Source organism: Rhipicephalus microplus, chromosome 3 (assembly GCF_043290135.1).
Source record: "Rhipicephalus microplus isolate Deutch F79 chromosome 3, USDA_Rmic, whole genome shotgun sequence".
Classification (NCBI taxonomy): Eukaryota; Metazoa; Arthropoda; class Arachnida; order Ixodida; family Ixodidae; genus Rhipicephalus; species Rhipicephalus microplus.
The window spans coordinates 62,038,535-62,048,534 of NC_134702.1; the positions used below are offsets into that span (position 1 = coordinate 62,038,535).

At 54.7% G+C, this 10,000-nt stretch overlaps 12 non-coding genes across 12 annotated transcripts; all 12 read left to right on the forward strand.

Moving 5' to 3' along the window:
- Positions 1 to 5,718: 5,718 nt before the first annotated feature.
- Positions 5,719 to 5,800, forward strand: TRNAL-AAG (transfer RNA leucine (anticodon AAG)). The gene has a single exon. It is a non-coding gene; the product is annotated as a tRNA-Leu (tRNA).
- A 232-nt stretch (positions 5,801 to 6,032) lies between these two features.
- TRNAL-AAG (transfer RNA leucine (anticodon AAG)) lies at positions 6,033 to 6,114 on the forward strand. The gene has a single exon. It is a non-coding gene; the product is annotated as a tRNA-Leu (tRNA).
- A 230-nt stretch (positions 6,115 to 6,344) lies between these two features.
- Positions 6,345 to 6,426, forward strand: TRNAL-AAG (transfer RNA leucine (anticodon AAG)). The gene has a single exon. It is a non-coding gene; the product is annotated as a tRNA-Leu (tRNA).
- A 232-nt stretch (positions 6,427 to 6,658) lies between these two features.
- On the forward strand, positions 6,659 to 6,740 carry TRNAL-AAG (transfer RNA leucine (anticodon AAG)). The gene has a single exon. It is a non-coding gene; the product is annotated as a tRNA-Leu (tRNA).
- A 389-nt stretch (positions 6,741 to 7,129) lies between these two features.
- Positions 7,130 to 7,211, forward strand: TRNAL-AAG (transfer RNA leucine (anticodon AAG)). The gene has a single exon. It is a non-coding gene; the product is annotated as a tRNA-Leu (tRNA).
- A 232-nt stretch (positions 7,212 to 7,443) lies between these two features.
- On the forward strand, positions 7,444 to 7,525 carry TRNAL-AAG (transfer RNA leucine (anticodon AAG)). Its single transcript has one exon. It is a non-coding gene; the product is annotated as a tRNA-Leu (tRNA).
- A 232-nt stretch (positions 7,526 to 7,757) lies between these two features.
- Positions 7,758 to 7,839, forward strand: TRNAL-AAG (transfer RNA leucine (anticodon AAG)). Its single transcript has one exon. It is a non-coding gene; the product is annotated as a tRNA-Leu (tRNA).
- Positions 7,840 to 8,228: 389 nt separating this feature from the next.
- TRNAL-AAG (transfer RNA leucine (anticodon AAG)) lies at positions 8,229 to 8,310 on the forward strand. The gene has a single exon. It is a non-coding gene; the product is annotated as a tRNA-Leu (tRNA).
- A 232-nt stretch (positions 8,311 to 8,542) lies between these two features.
- Positions 8,543 to 8,624, forward strand: TRNAL-AAG (transfer RNA leucine (anticodon AAG)). The gene has a single exon. It is a non-coding gene; the product is annotated as a tRNA-Leu (tRNA).
- Positions 8,625 to 9,013: 389 nt separating this feature from the next.
- Positions 9,014 to 9,095, forward strand: TRNAL-AAG (transfer RNA leucine (anticodon AAG)). Its single transcript has one exon. It is a non-coding gene; the product is annotated as a tRNA-Leu (tRNA).
- Positions 9,096 to 9,327: 232 nt separating this feature from the next.
- On the forward strand, positions 9,328 to 9,409 carry TRNAL-AAG (transfer RNA leucine (anticodon AAG)). The gene has a single exon. It is a non-coding gene; the product is annotated as a tRNA-Leu (tRNA).
- Positions 9,410 to 9,640: 231 nt separating this feature from the next.
- On the forward strand, positions 9,641 to 9,722 carry TRNAL-AAG (transfer RNA leucine (anticodon AAG)). Its single transcript has one exon. It is a non-coding gene; the product is annotated as a tRNA-Leu (tRNA).
- The last annotated feature ends 278 nt before the right edge of the window (positions 9,723 to 10,000 follow it).

Below are 10,000 nucleotides of genomic sequence, written 5' to 3' on the forward strand. Positions count from 1 at the left end.
GTGTCCCCCGAGGAACTCTCGGACGAATCCTGGCAGTCGCCAGGCCTCCGCGCCCAAGAGCAACGCCGCGCAGCCTTGCGCCTTGCCACCGCCGCAACTAAGCCCACCACCACGCCGGCTTCTCTGCCCTCGTCGAAGCGGGTAAATACATCGCCTCCGCAGCACCGCCGCCGCGCTCCGCTCCCTCGTCTCCCGGCGGACACGATTCACATCGTCGGCCGCCCAAAAAGCCCCGTAGAACTCACCAAGCTACAACCTTGGCACTTGTACACCGCCTTGCTGCAAGCAGCGTTCCTGCAAGACCTCCCGCCCGCATCTCGCGACACGGTGCGGATCCACCCCGTCAACAACACTTTTACGCTCAGCGTCGCGGACTCGGCTCGTGCACAAGCATACCTCCGCATCACCTCCCTCACGGTTTCCGGCAACACTTTCACCGTCCACCTTTACGCCCCACCGCCAGACGATGCCCTCAGGGGCATACTGTACCACGCCTTCGACGACTTCACGGACCAAGCCATCCTTGAAGACCTTCAGGCAAGCAATCCTACCCTCTCTGTTGTGGGCGGCCGCCGCATGGGCAAGGCCCCTCACATCTTGGTCACCCTCATGGAGCCGAAACTACCGCGGTGGATCTTCTACCACGGTGTCCAGCTTCGCCTCCTTCCGTTCCGCAACAAGGTGGAAGCCTGCTACAATTGCCGCTCGACCGGCCACCGGACCGACGTGTGCCCCAAGCCGCGGCAGGAGCGGTGCCATCGGTGCGGCGCTGCTCACCCCACACCGCCCGAAGGATCGCCACCCACTTGCAACCCCCGCTGCATCGTCTGCAATGGGAATCACTCCACGTACAGTTCCAACTGTAAACACCGCTACGTGCAGCGCCCTCAACGCCAGAAGGCCCCGGCACCTGACACACACCCCCCGCCACAACAGCCTGTTCCGCCCGCAGCGGTAGTGCGCTCTTCCCAGCAAGCAGCAAGTGGTCCCTCACCAGCTCCACCGCCCAAGTCGGTTACTACCTCTCCGCCCCCCGTACCAGCGGTGCCTAAACCCACATCACAGCCCATGAATTCGACATGGCCCCGCGGCGCCCCCGGCTTGCCCTCGGAGCCGCAGGTTGTTGCACTGCAGCAAGAAAACGCCTCCCTCCGACAGCAGGTCACTGCACAAAGCGCTCAAATTGCAGCTCAGAAGACCCAAATTGATTCCCTCCAAGCGAAACTGCAAGCTCTTGAAGAGAAGCTGGAATCAGCCATCACAGTGAAATCCTCTCTGCCCTCTACCATTTGCTCCTCCTCCGACATGGACGTTCAGACTCCCGAAGGATGCACTGGCAAGCGCCGTCGACCCAACACTCCCCTTGAATCTCTTCACTTTTCTGAAGAGGTCCAGGTATCCATCAAGACGGCCTTGGTGGATCTTGAAGAGCGGTTGGATAGCCGCTTCAACTCCGTCCACCAGCTTCTCACTGCACAGCACGAAGCTCTAAATTCCCTGCGCACAGACTTCGCCGCCTACCCCCCCGCCACGTCCTTCCAATCTCTACAGTCAACAGTTGATAGCCTACAAACTGCCATGCTTGAAAGCATCCGAGCAAAGCTACCCCTCCATGCCCGCACCACCACCTCCTCCGGCGCCGCCCGAACCTCGCAAACACCGGTCGAGGCAACATCTTCCGCTGTTAAAAATGGCTGACCGATCCATCGTCACCATTTGGCAGTGGAACTGCCGTGGTTTTCGTCCCAAGCGTAACCACCTCCTTCTCCACCTACAACAACTAGACCCCTCGGACGCGCCTGATATCATCGTACTACAGGAAACTCACGCCGACGTCTCCCTCTCGGGTTACGTCGCCTACAACCAAGTAACTCACCATCCTCTGCCCCATCCCGTGACGGCCGTCCTCACCCGGCGGACGCTCGCTGTCAATCGACACGATCTACCCTTCCCTGCAGTCCATCACGTCTTTCTCGAGACACTACCTCAGCAACGTGAACAGCCCTCTCTGTTTATTCTCAACGTGTACAACCCCCCTCGCTCCACTGAAGACGCGTCTCTCCTAGCCTTGCTCCGTGCCGCTGCAGCGAAAGCAGCCAAATCACCCCTTCTTATTCTCGGCGACTTCAACGTCAAGCATCCGGACTGGGGTTACTCGAAGGCAGATGGCCCCGGAAGGAGGCTGTGGCAGCTCGCTCACGATCTCAACCTCTCCCTGCTCACCGACCCCACGCAACCAACGCGCATCGGCAACAGTGTGTGCCGCGATACCACCCCGGACCTCAGCTTCTGCCGCAGCGTGCCCGACGCGCGCTGGTATAACACGCATCAGTCCCTCGGCAGTGACCACTATGTCCTCACCATTCAAGTTCTCACCTCCCCCAGCAAGCCGCGCCCACACACGGCCCGCTATACAGACTGGGACGCTTTCCGAGAACGCCGGTTGCACTCCGCCACTTCCAACATCGAGGACCTCTCGACGTGGACCGACCAGCTGCTAGAGGACCTCGACGCAGTCACCGCCTCGATCCCCACCACGAAGGACTATCCGGCAACTGACGCCCGTCTTGCCCACCTGTGGGCCGCCCGCACCGGCCTTTGCAACCGTTGGCAGAAGCAACGTCACAACCGTCGCTTACGCCGCCGCATTGCGCACCTCGATCGTACGATCGAGCAACACACCACCGCGCTCGCCCGCCAACAGTGGGAGCAGCTCTGCTCGGGTCTCTCTGGTCAGTTGGGCTGCAGACAGTCCTGGCATCTCCTCCGCCACCTCCTCGACCCTGCTTCTGCCAAGTTGGTCGCTCGGCAGCAGTTACAACGAGTGGTCCGGGCTTACCCCGGCGACACTCCGTCGCTGATGGCAGACCTGTCCGCCAAATACCTTCAGCTTCTGCCTCCTGGCACACCTCCTCCCCCTCTCGCGTCCTACTCTGGGGCCCCCAACCCAGTACTGGACGCCGATATCACGGAAGCGGAGGTCTACGCGGCATTACAGAAGCTCCGCACCACTTCCGCCCCCGGCCCAGATCGCATCCCCAACAAGCTCCTCCGAAACCTCGACGCCCCTTCGGCTGCTACCCTCACTTCGTTCCTCAACGAGTGCTGGCGCTCCGGCAACCTCCCCCAATCATGGAAACACGCTCGCGTGGCTTTCATCCCCAAGCCGGGCAAGAAACTCACAATCGAGAATCTCAGGCCCATTTCACTCACCTCGTGCGTCGGCAAGCTTCTAGAACATGTCGTTCTCGCTCGCTTGCAAACGTACACGGACGCACACCATCTCCTTCCCCACACCATGCTTGGTTTCCGCCCCCACCTATCCACGCAAGATGTCCTCTTACAACTCCACCATGACCTCCTCGACCCACCCACATTTTCAGACACAAAGGCTCTCCTTAGCCTGGACCTTCACAAGGCGTTCGACCACGTCTCCCATTCGGCTATCCTTGCCGAACTCGCAGCCCTCAATCCCGGCACCCGCACCTACAACTACATTCGCGCGTTCCTCACCGCCCGCACGGCCGAAATCATCATAGGGGACCTCCCGTCTCCCACGTACGAGCTTGGCCCTCGTGGCACCCCTCAGGGCGCCGTCTTGTCGCCTTTTCTATTTAATCTTGTCCTCCGCTCGCTTCCTGGCAAGCTGGACCGTATCCCCGGTCTTAAACACACCCTGTACGCGGACGATATTGCTCTCTGGGTCACGTCGGGCTCTGACGGCCATATCGAGCAGACGTTGCAACGCGCAACCGACGTCGTCACGTCCCACGTGCACGCGGCCGGTCTTACTTGCTCAGCGGCCAAATCGGCCCTTCTTCTCATGCGGCCTCCCGACCGGCGTCGCTACAAAACTCCCCACCCCACCATCACGGTTCATGCCAACTCTACTCCTGTCCCCGTCGTTTCGCATCTCCGCGTGCTCGGGCTGATCCTACAGTCCAACCGCCATAATACACACACCATAGACAAGCTCTCGCTCTCGGTGCAGCAGACCGCACGTATGCTCGCCCGTGTCCGTGCGCGGCGTGAAGGCATGCGAGAACACGATCTACTTCGCCTTGTCGACGCTTTCGTCGTTTCCCGCCTCACGTACGGCCTTCCTTATACACGTCTCCTAAAATCGGAACGCGATAAAATTGACGTCCTCATCCGCCGGGCATACAAGACTGCCCTCGGCCTTCCCCCCAACACGTCCACCGATCGTCTTCTCCGTTTGGGTGTACACAACACGCTCGACGAGTTGATTGAGGCTCACCGCTCCGCTCAAGTGCAACGCCTTTACCGTTCGCCGACCGGTCGCCACATCCTTTCCTCCATCGGCCACGACACCTCCTCCCACCCTCCGGATCTGGTCTCATTACCCCATGCTATTCGAGCGGCGTTCTACATCAAGCCGCTACCTAAGAATATGCTGGCGGGCCACCACGACGCTCGCCGCCAAGCCCGTGCCGCCATGCTTCACGCAAAGTACGCCGACCACCCGGCCGTCGCCTACGTAGATGCGGCCCGATACAATGCACGCAGGGACGCCTTCGTAGTCGTTTCCGTGTCGCCCTCCTCAGCTCCTTTGGGGCCGACCATCACGGCTGGCACCGTCAGAACGCCTTACGCCGTCGAGGCGGAGGAAGTGGCCATTGCTTTGGCCGCGACCTCGGCTGACGCAAGCGTCATAATCAGCGACTCGAAACAAGCCATCTCGAATTTCGCGCGAGGTCTCGTCTCGCCTACCACCTTACGGCTACTTCGGCCCCTACTGCAGCAAGATGAGCAGTGCCGCATAGAACTGATCTGGGTCCCCGCCCACTCGGGTCACCCCGGCAACGAGACAGCTCACCAACGCGCTCGAGGATTCGTCGACCGAGCGGTGGGCCACTCAGAGTCGGACGCCCTGGTGCCGGAGCCCCTGGTCACCTACCACGACATCACTCAGCACTATCGCCTCGAGCGATATTTCTATTCACATCCTCACAGCAGCCTTCCCAAGCGGTCCGAGATCGCCTGGCGTCGCCTACAGACCCGCACCTTCCCGTGCCCCCTCGTGTTTTCATACATGCACCCAGGTGCCATCGATCCACGCTGCTGCCTGTGCGGCAACGTTGCCTCGTTGAACCACATCCTCTGGGGCTGCCCGGAGGATCCCCCGCCCGCCGACCTCCTTTGCTCACCCCCCACCGAGGGACAATGGGAGGCCCTTCTCTCCAGCAACGACATAGACATCCAGACACGGGTCCTGAAACGAGCGGAAGAAGTCATCGAGAAGCACAGCCTGGCAGCCTTCGTGGCTTAGCCTCCCTTACCCCTCACCCCTTCGACTAATAAAGTTGTTACTCACTCACTACTTCTCTACAAGGTCGTTCATCCAATGTATTGAATATTGTATTATGAAAGAGTGCACCCCATCGGTAGCATGTCCGAACGGTTTAAGGCGCTGGTTTAAGGCTCCAGTCTCTTCGGGGGCGTGGGTTCGAATCCCACCGCTGCCAAAACTTTTATTGCTTCTCTACAAGGTCGTTCATCCAATGTACTGAATATTGTATAATAAAAAAGTGCTAGCCATCGGTAGCATGTCCGAACGGTCTAAGGCGCTGGTTTAAGGCACCAGTCTCTTCGGGGGCGTGGGCTCAAATCCCAAGGCTGCCGAAACTTTTATTGCTTTTCTACCTGATCGTTTGTCCAGTTAATTGAACATTGCATTATATTATATTACGAAGCATCGGTAGCGTGGCCGAGCGGTCTAAGGCGCTGGTTTAAGGCACCAGTCTCTTCGGGGGCGTGGGTTCGAATCCCACCGCTGCCAAAACTTCTATTGCTTCTCCACAAGGTCGTTCATCCAATGTATTGAATATTGCATTATAAAAGAGTGCACCCCATCGGTAGCATGTCCGAACGGTCTAAGGCTCTGGTTTAAGGCACCAGTCTCTTCGGGGGCGTAGGCTCAAATTCCAACGATGCCGACACTTTTATTTCTTCTCTACCTGATCGTTTGTCCAGTTTATTGAACATTGCATTATAATATATTACGAAGCATCGGTAGCGTGGCCGAGCGGTCTAAGGCGCTGGTTTAAGGCACCAGTCTCTTCGGGGGCGTGGGTTCGAATCCCACCGCTGCCAAAACCTTTAATGCTTCTCTACAAGGTCGTTCATCCAATGTATTGAATATTGTATTATAAAATAGGGCTAGCCCTCGGTAGCATGTCCGGACGGTCTAAGGCGCTGGTTTAAGGCACCAGTCTCTTCGGGGGCGTGGGCTCAAATCCCAAAGCTGCCGAAACTTTTATTGCTTCTCTACCTGATCGTTTGTCCAGTTCATTGAACATTGCATTATAATATAACGAAGCATCGGTAGCGTGGCCTAGCGGTCTAAGGCGCTGGTTTAAGGCACCAGTCTCTTCGGGGGCGTGGGTTCGAATCCCACCGCTGCCAAAACTTTTATTGCTTCTCTAAAAGGTCGTTCATCCAATCTATTGAATATTGTATTATAAAAGAGTGCACCCCATTGGTAGCATGTCTGAACGGTCTAAGGCGCTGGGATGAGGCACCAGTCTCTTCGGGGGCGTGGGCTCAAATCCCAACGATGCCGACACTTTTATGGCTTCTCTACCTGATCGTTTGTCCAGTTCATTGAACATTGCATTATAATATATTACGAAGCATCGGTAGCGTGGCCGAACGGTCTAAGGCGGTGGTTTAAGGTACCAGTCTCTTCAGGGTCGTGGGTTCGAATCCCACCGCTGCCAAAACTTTTATTGCTTCTCTACAAGGTCGTTCATCCAATGTATTGAATATGGCATTATAAAAGAGTGCACCCCATCAGTAGCTTGGCCGAGCGGTCTAAGGCGCTGGTTTAAGGCACCAGTGTCTTCGGGGGCGTGGGTTCGAATCCCACCACTGCCAAAACTTTTATTGCTTCTCTACAAGATCGTTCATCCAATGTACTGAATATTGTATTATAAAAAAGTGCCAGCCATCGGTAGCATGTCCGAACGGTCTAAGGCGCTGGTTTAAGGCACCAGTCTCTTCGGGGGCGTGGGCTCAAATCCCAAGGCTGCCGAAACTTTTATTGCTTCTCTACCTGATCGTTTGTCCAGTTAATTGAACATTGCATTATATTATATTACGAAGCATCGGAAGCGTGGCCGAGTGGTCTAAGGCGCTGGTTTAAGGCACCAGTCTCTTCGGGGGCGTGGGTTCGAATCCCACCGCTGCCAAAACTTCTATTGCTTCTCCACAAGGTCGTTCATCCAATGTATTGAATATTGTATTATAAAAGAGTGCACCCCATCGGTAGCATGTCCGAACGGTCTAAGGCGCTGGTTTAAGGCACCAGTCTCTTCGGGGGCGTGGGCTCCAATTCCAACGATGCCGACACTTTTATTTCTTCTCTACCTGATCGTTTGTCCAGTTTATTGAACATTGCATTATAATATATTACGAAGCATCGGTAGCGTGGCCGAGCGGTCTAAGGCGCTGGTTTAAGGCACCAGTCTCTTCGGGGGCGTGGGTTCGAATCCCACCGCTGCCAAAACTTTTATTACTTCTCTACAAGGTCGTTCATCCAATGTATTGAATATTGCGTTATAAAAGAGTGCACCCCATCAGTAGCATGTCCGAACGGTCTAAGGCGCTGGTTTAAGGCACCAGTCTCTTCGGGGGCGTGGGCTCAAATTCCAACGATGCCGACACTCTTATTTCTTCTCTACCTGATCGTTTGTCCAGTTTATTGAACATTGCATTTTAATATATTAGGAAGCATCGGTAGCGTGGCCGAGCGGTCTAAGGCGCTGGTTTAAGGCACCAGTCTCTTCGGGGGCGTGGGTTCGAATCCCACCGCTGCCAAAACTTTTATTACTTCTCTACAAGGTCGTTCATCGAATGTATTGAATATTGCATTATAAAAGAGTGCACCCCATCAGTAGCTCGGCCGAGCGGTCTAAGGCGCTGGTTTAAGGCACCAGTCTCTTCGGGGGCGTGGGTTCGAATACCACCGCTGCCAAAGCTCTTATTGCTTCTCTACAAGGTCGTTCATCCAATGTATTGAATATTGCATTATAAAATAGTGCCAGCTATCGGTAGCATGTCCGAACGGTCTAAGGCGCTGGTTTAAGGCGCCAGTCTCTTCGGCGGTTTGGGATCCAATCCCAACGATGCCGAAAGTTTTATTGCTTCTCTACCTGATCGTTTGTCCAGTTCATTGAACATTGCATTATAATATATTACCAAGCATCGGTAGCGTGGCCGAGCGGTCTAAGGCGCTGGTTTAAGGCACCAGTCTCTTCGGGGGCGTGGGTTCGAATCCCACCGCTGCCAAAACTTTTATTGTTTCTCTACAAGGTCGTTCATCCAATGTATTGAATATTGTATTATAAAAGAGTGCACCCCATCGGTAGCATGTCCGAACGGTCTAAGGCGCTGGTTTATGGCACCAGTCTCTTCGGGGGCGTGGGCTCAAATCCCAACGATGCCGACACTTTTATTGCTTCTCTACCTGATCGTTTGTCCAGTTCATTGAACATTGCATTATAATATAATACGAAGCATCGGTAGCGTGGCCGAGCGGTCTAAGGCGGTGGTTTAAGGCACCAGTCTCTTCGGGGTCGTGGGTTCGAATCCCACCGCTGCCAAAAGATTTATTGCTTCTCTACAAGGTCGTTCATCCAATGTATTGAATATTGCATTATAAAAGAGTGCACCCCATCAATAGCTTGGCCGCGCGGTCTAAGGCGCTGGTTTAAGGCACCAGGCTCTTCGGGGGCGTGGGTTTGAATCCCACCGCTGCCAAAACTTTTATTGCTTCTCTACAAGGTCGTTCATCCAATGTATTGAATATTGTATTATGAAAGAGTGCACCCCATCGGTAGCATGTCCGAACGGTTTAAGGAGCTGGTTTAAGTCACCAGTCTCTTCGGGGGCGTGGGCTCAAATCCCAAGGCTGCCGAAACTTTTATTGCTTCTCTACCTGATCGTTTGTCCAGTTAATTGAACATTGCATTATAATATATTATGAAGCATCGGTAGCGTGGCCGAGCGGTCTAAGGCGCTGGTTTAAGGCACCAGTCTCTTCGGGGGCGTGGGTTCGAATCCCACCGCTGCCAAAACTTTTATTGCTTCTCTACAAGGTCGTTCATCCAATGTACTGAATATTGTATTATAAAAAAGTGCCAGCCATCGGTAGCATGTCCGAACGGTCTAAGGCGCTGGTTTAAGTCACCAGTCTCTTCGGGGGCGTGGGCTCAAATCCCAAGGCTGCCGAAACTTTTATTGCTTCTCTACCTGTTCGTTTGTCCAGTTAATTGAACATTGCATTATAATATATTATGAAGCATCGGTAGCGTGGCCGAGCGGTCTAAGGCGCTGGTTTAAGGCACCAGTCTCTTCGGGGGCGTGGGTTCGAATCCCACCGCTGCGAAAACTTCTATTGCTTCTCCACAAGGTCGTTCATCCAATGTATTGAATATTGTATTATAAAAGAGTGCACCCATCGTTAGCATGTCCGAACGGTCTAAGGCGCTGGTTTAAGGCACCAGTCTCTTCGGGGGCGTGGGCTCAAATTCCAACGATGCCGACACTTTTATGGCTTCTCTACCTGATCGTTTGTCCAGTTCATTGAACATTGCATTATATTATATTACGAAGCATCGGTAGCGTGGCCGAACGGTCTAAGGCGGTGGTTTAAGGTACCAGTCTCTTCAGGGTCGTGGGTTCGAATCCCACCGCTGCCAAAACTTTTATTGCTTCTCTACAAGGTCGTTCATCCAATGTATTGAATATGGCATTATAAAAGAGTGCACCCCCTCAGTAGCTTGGCCGAGCGGTCTAAGGCGCTGGTTTAAGGCACCAGTGTCTTCGGGGGCGTGGGTTCGAATCCCACCACTGCCAAAACTTTTATTGCTTCTCTACAAGATCGTTCATCCAATGTACTGAATATTGTATTATAAAAAAGTGCCAGCCATCGGTAGCATGTCCGAACGGTCTAAGGCGCTGGTTTAAGGCACCAGTC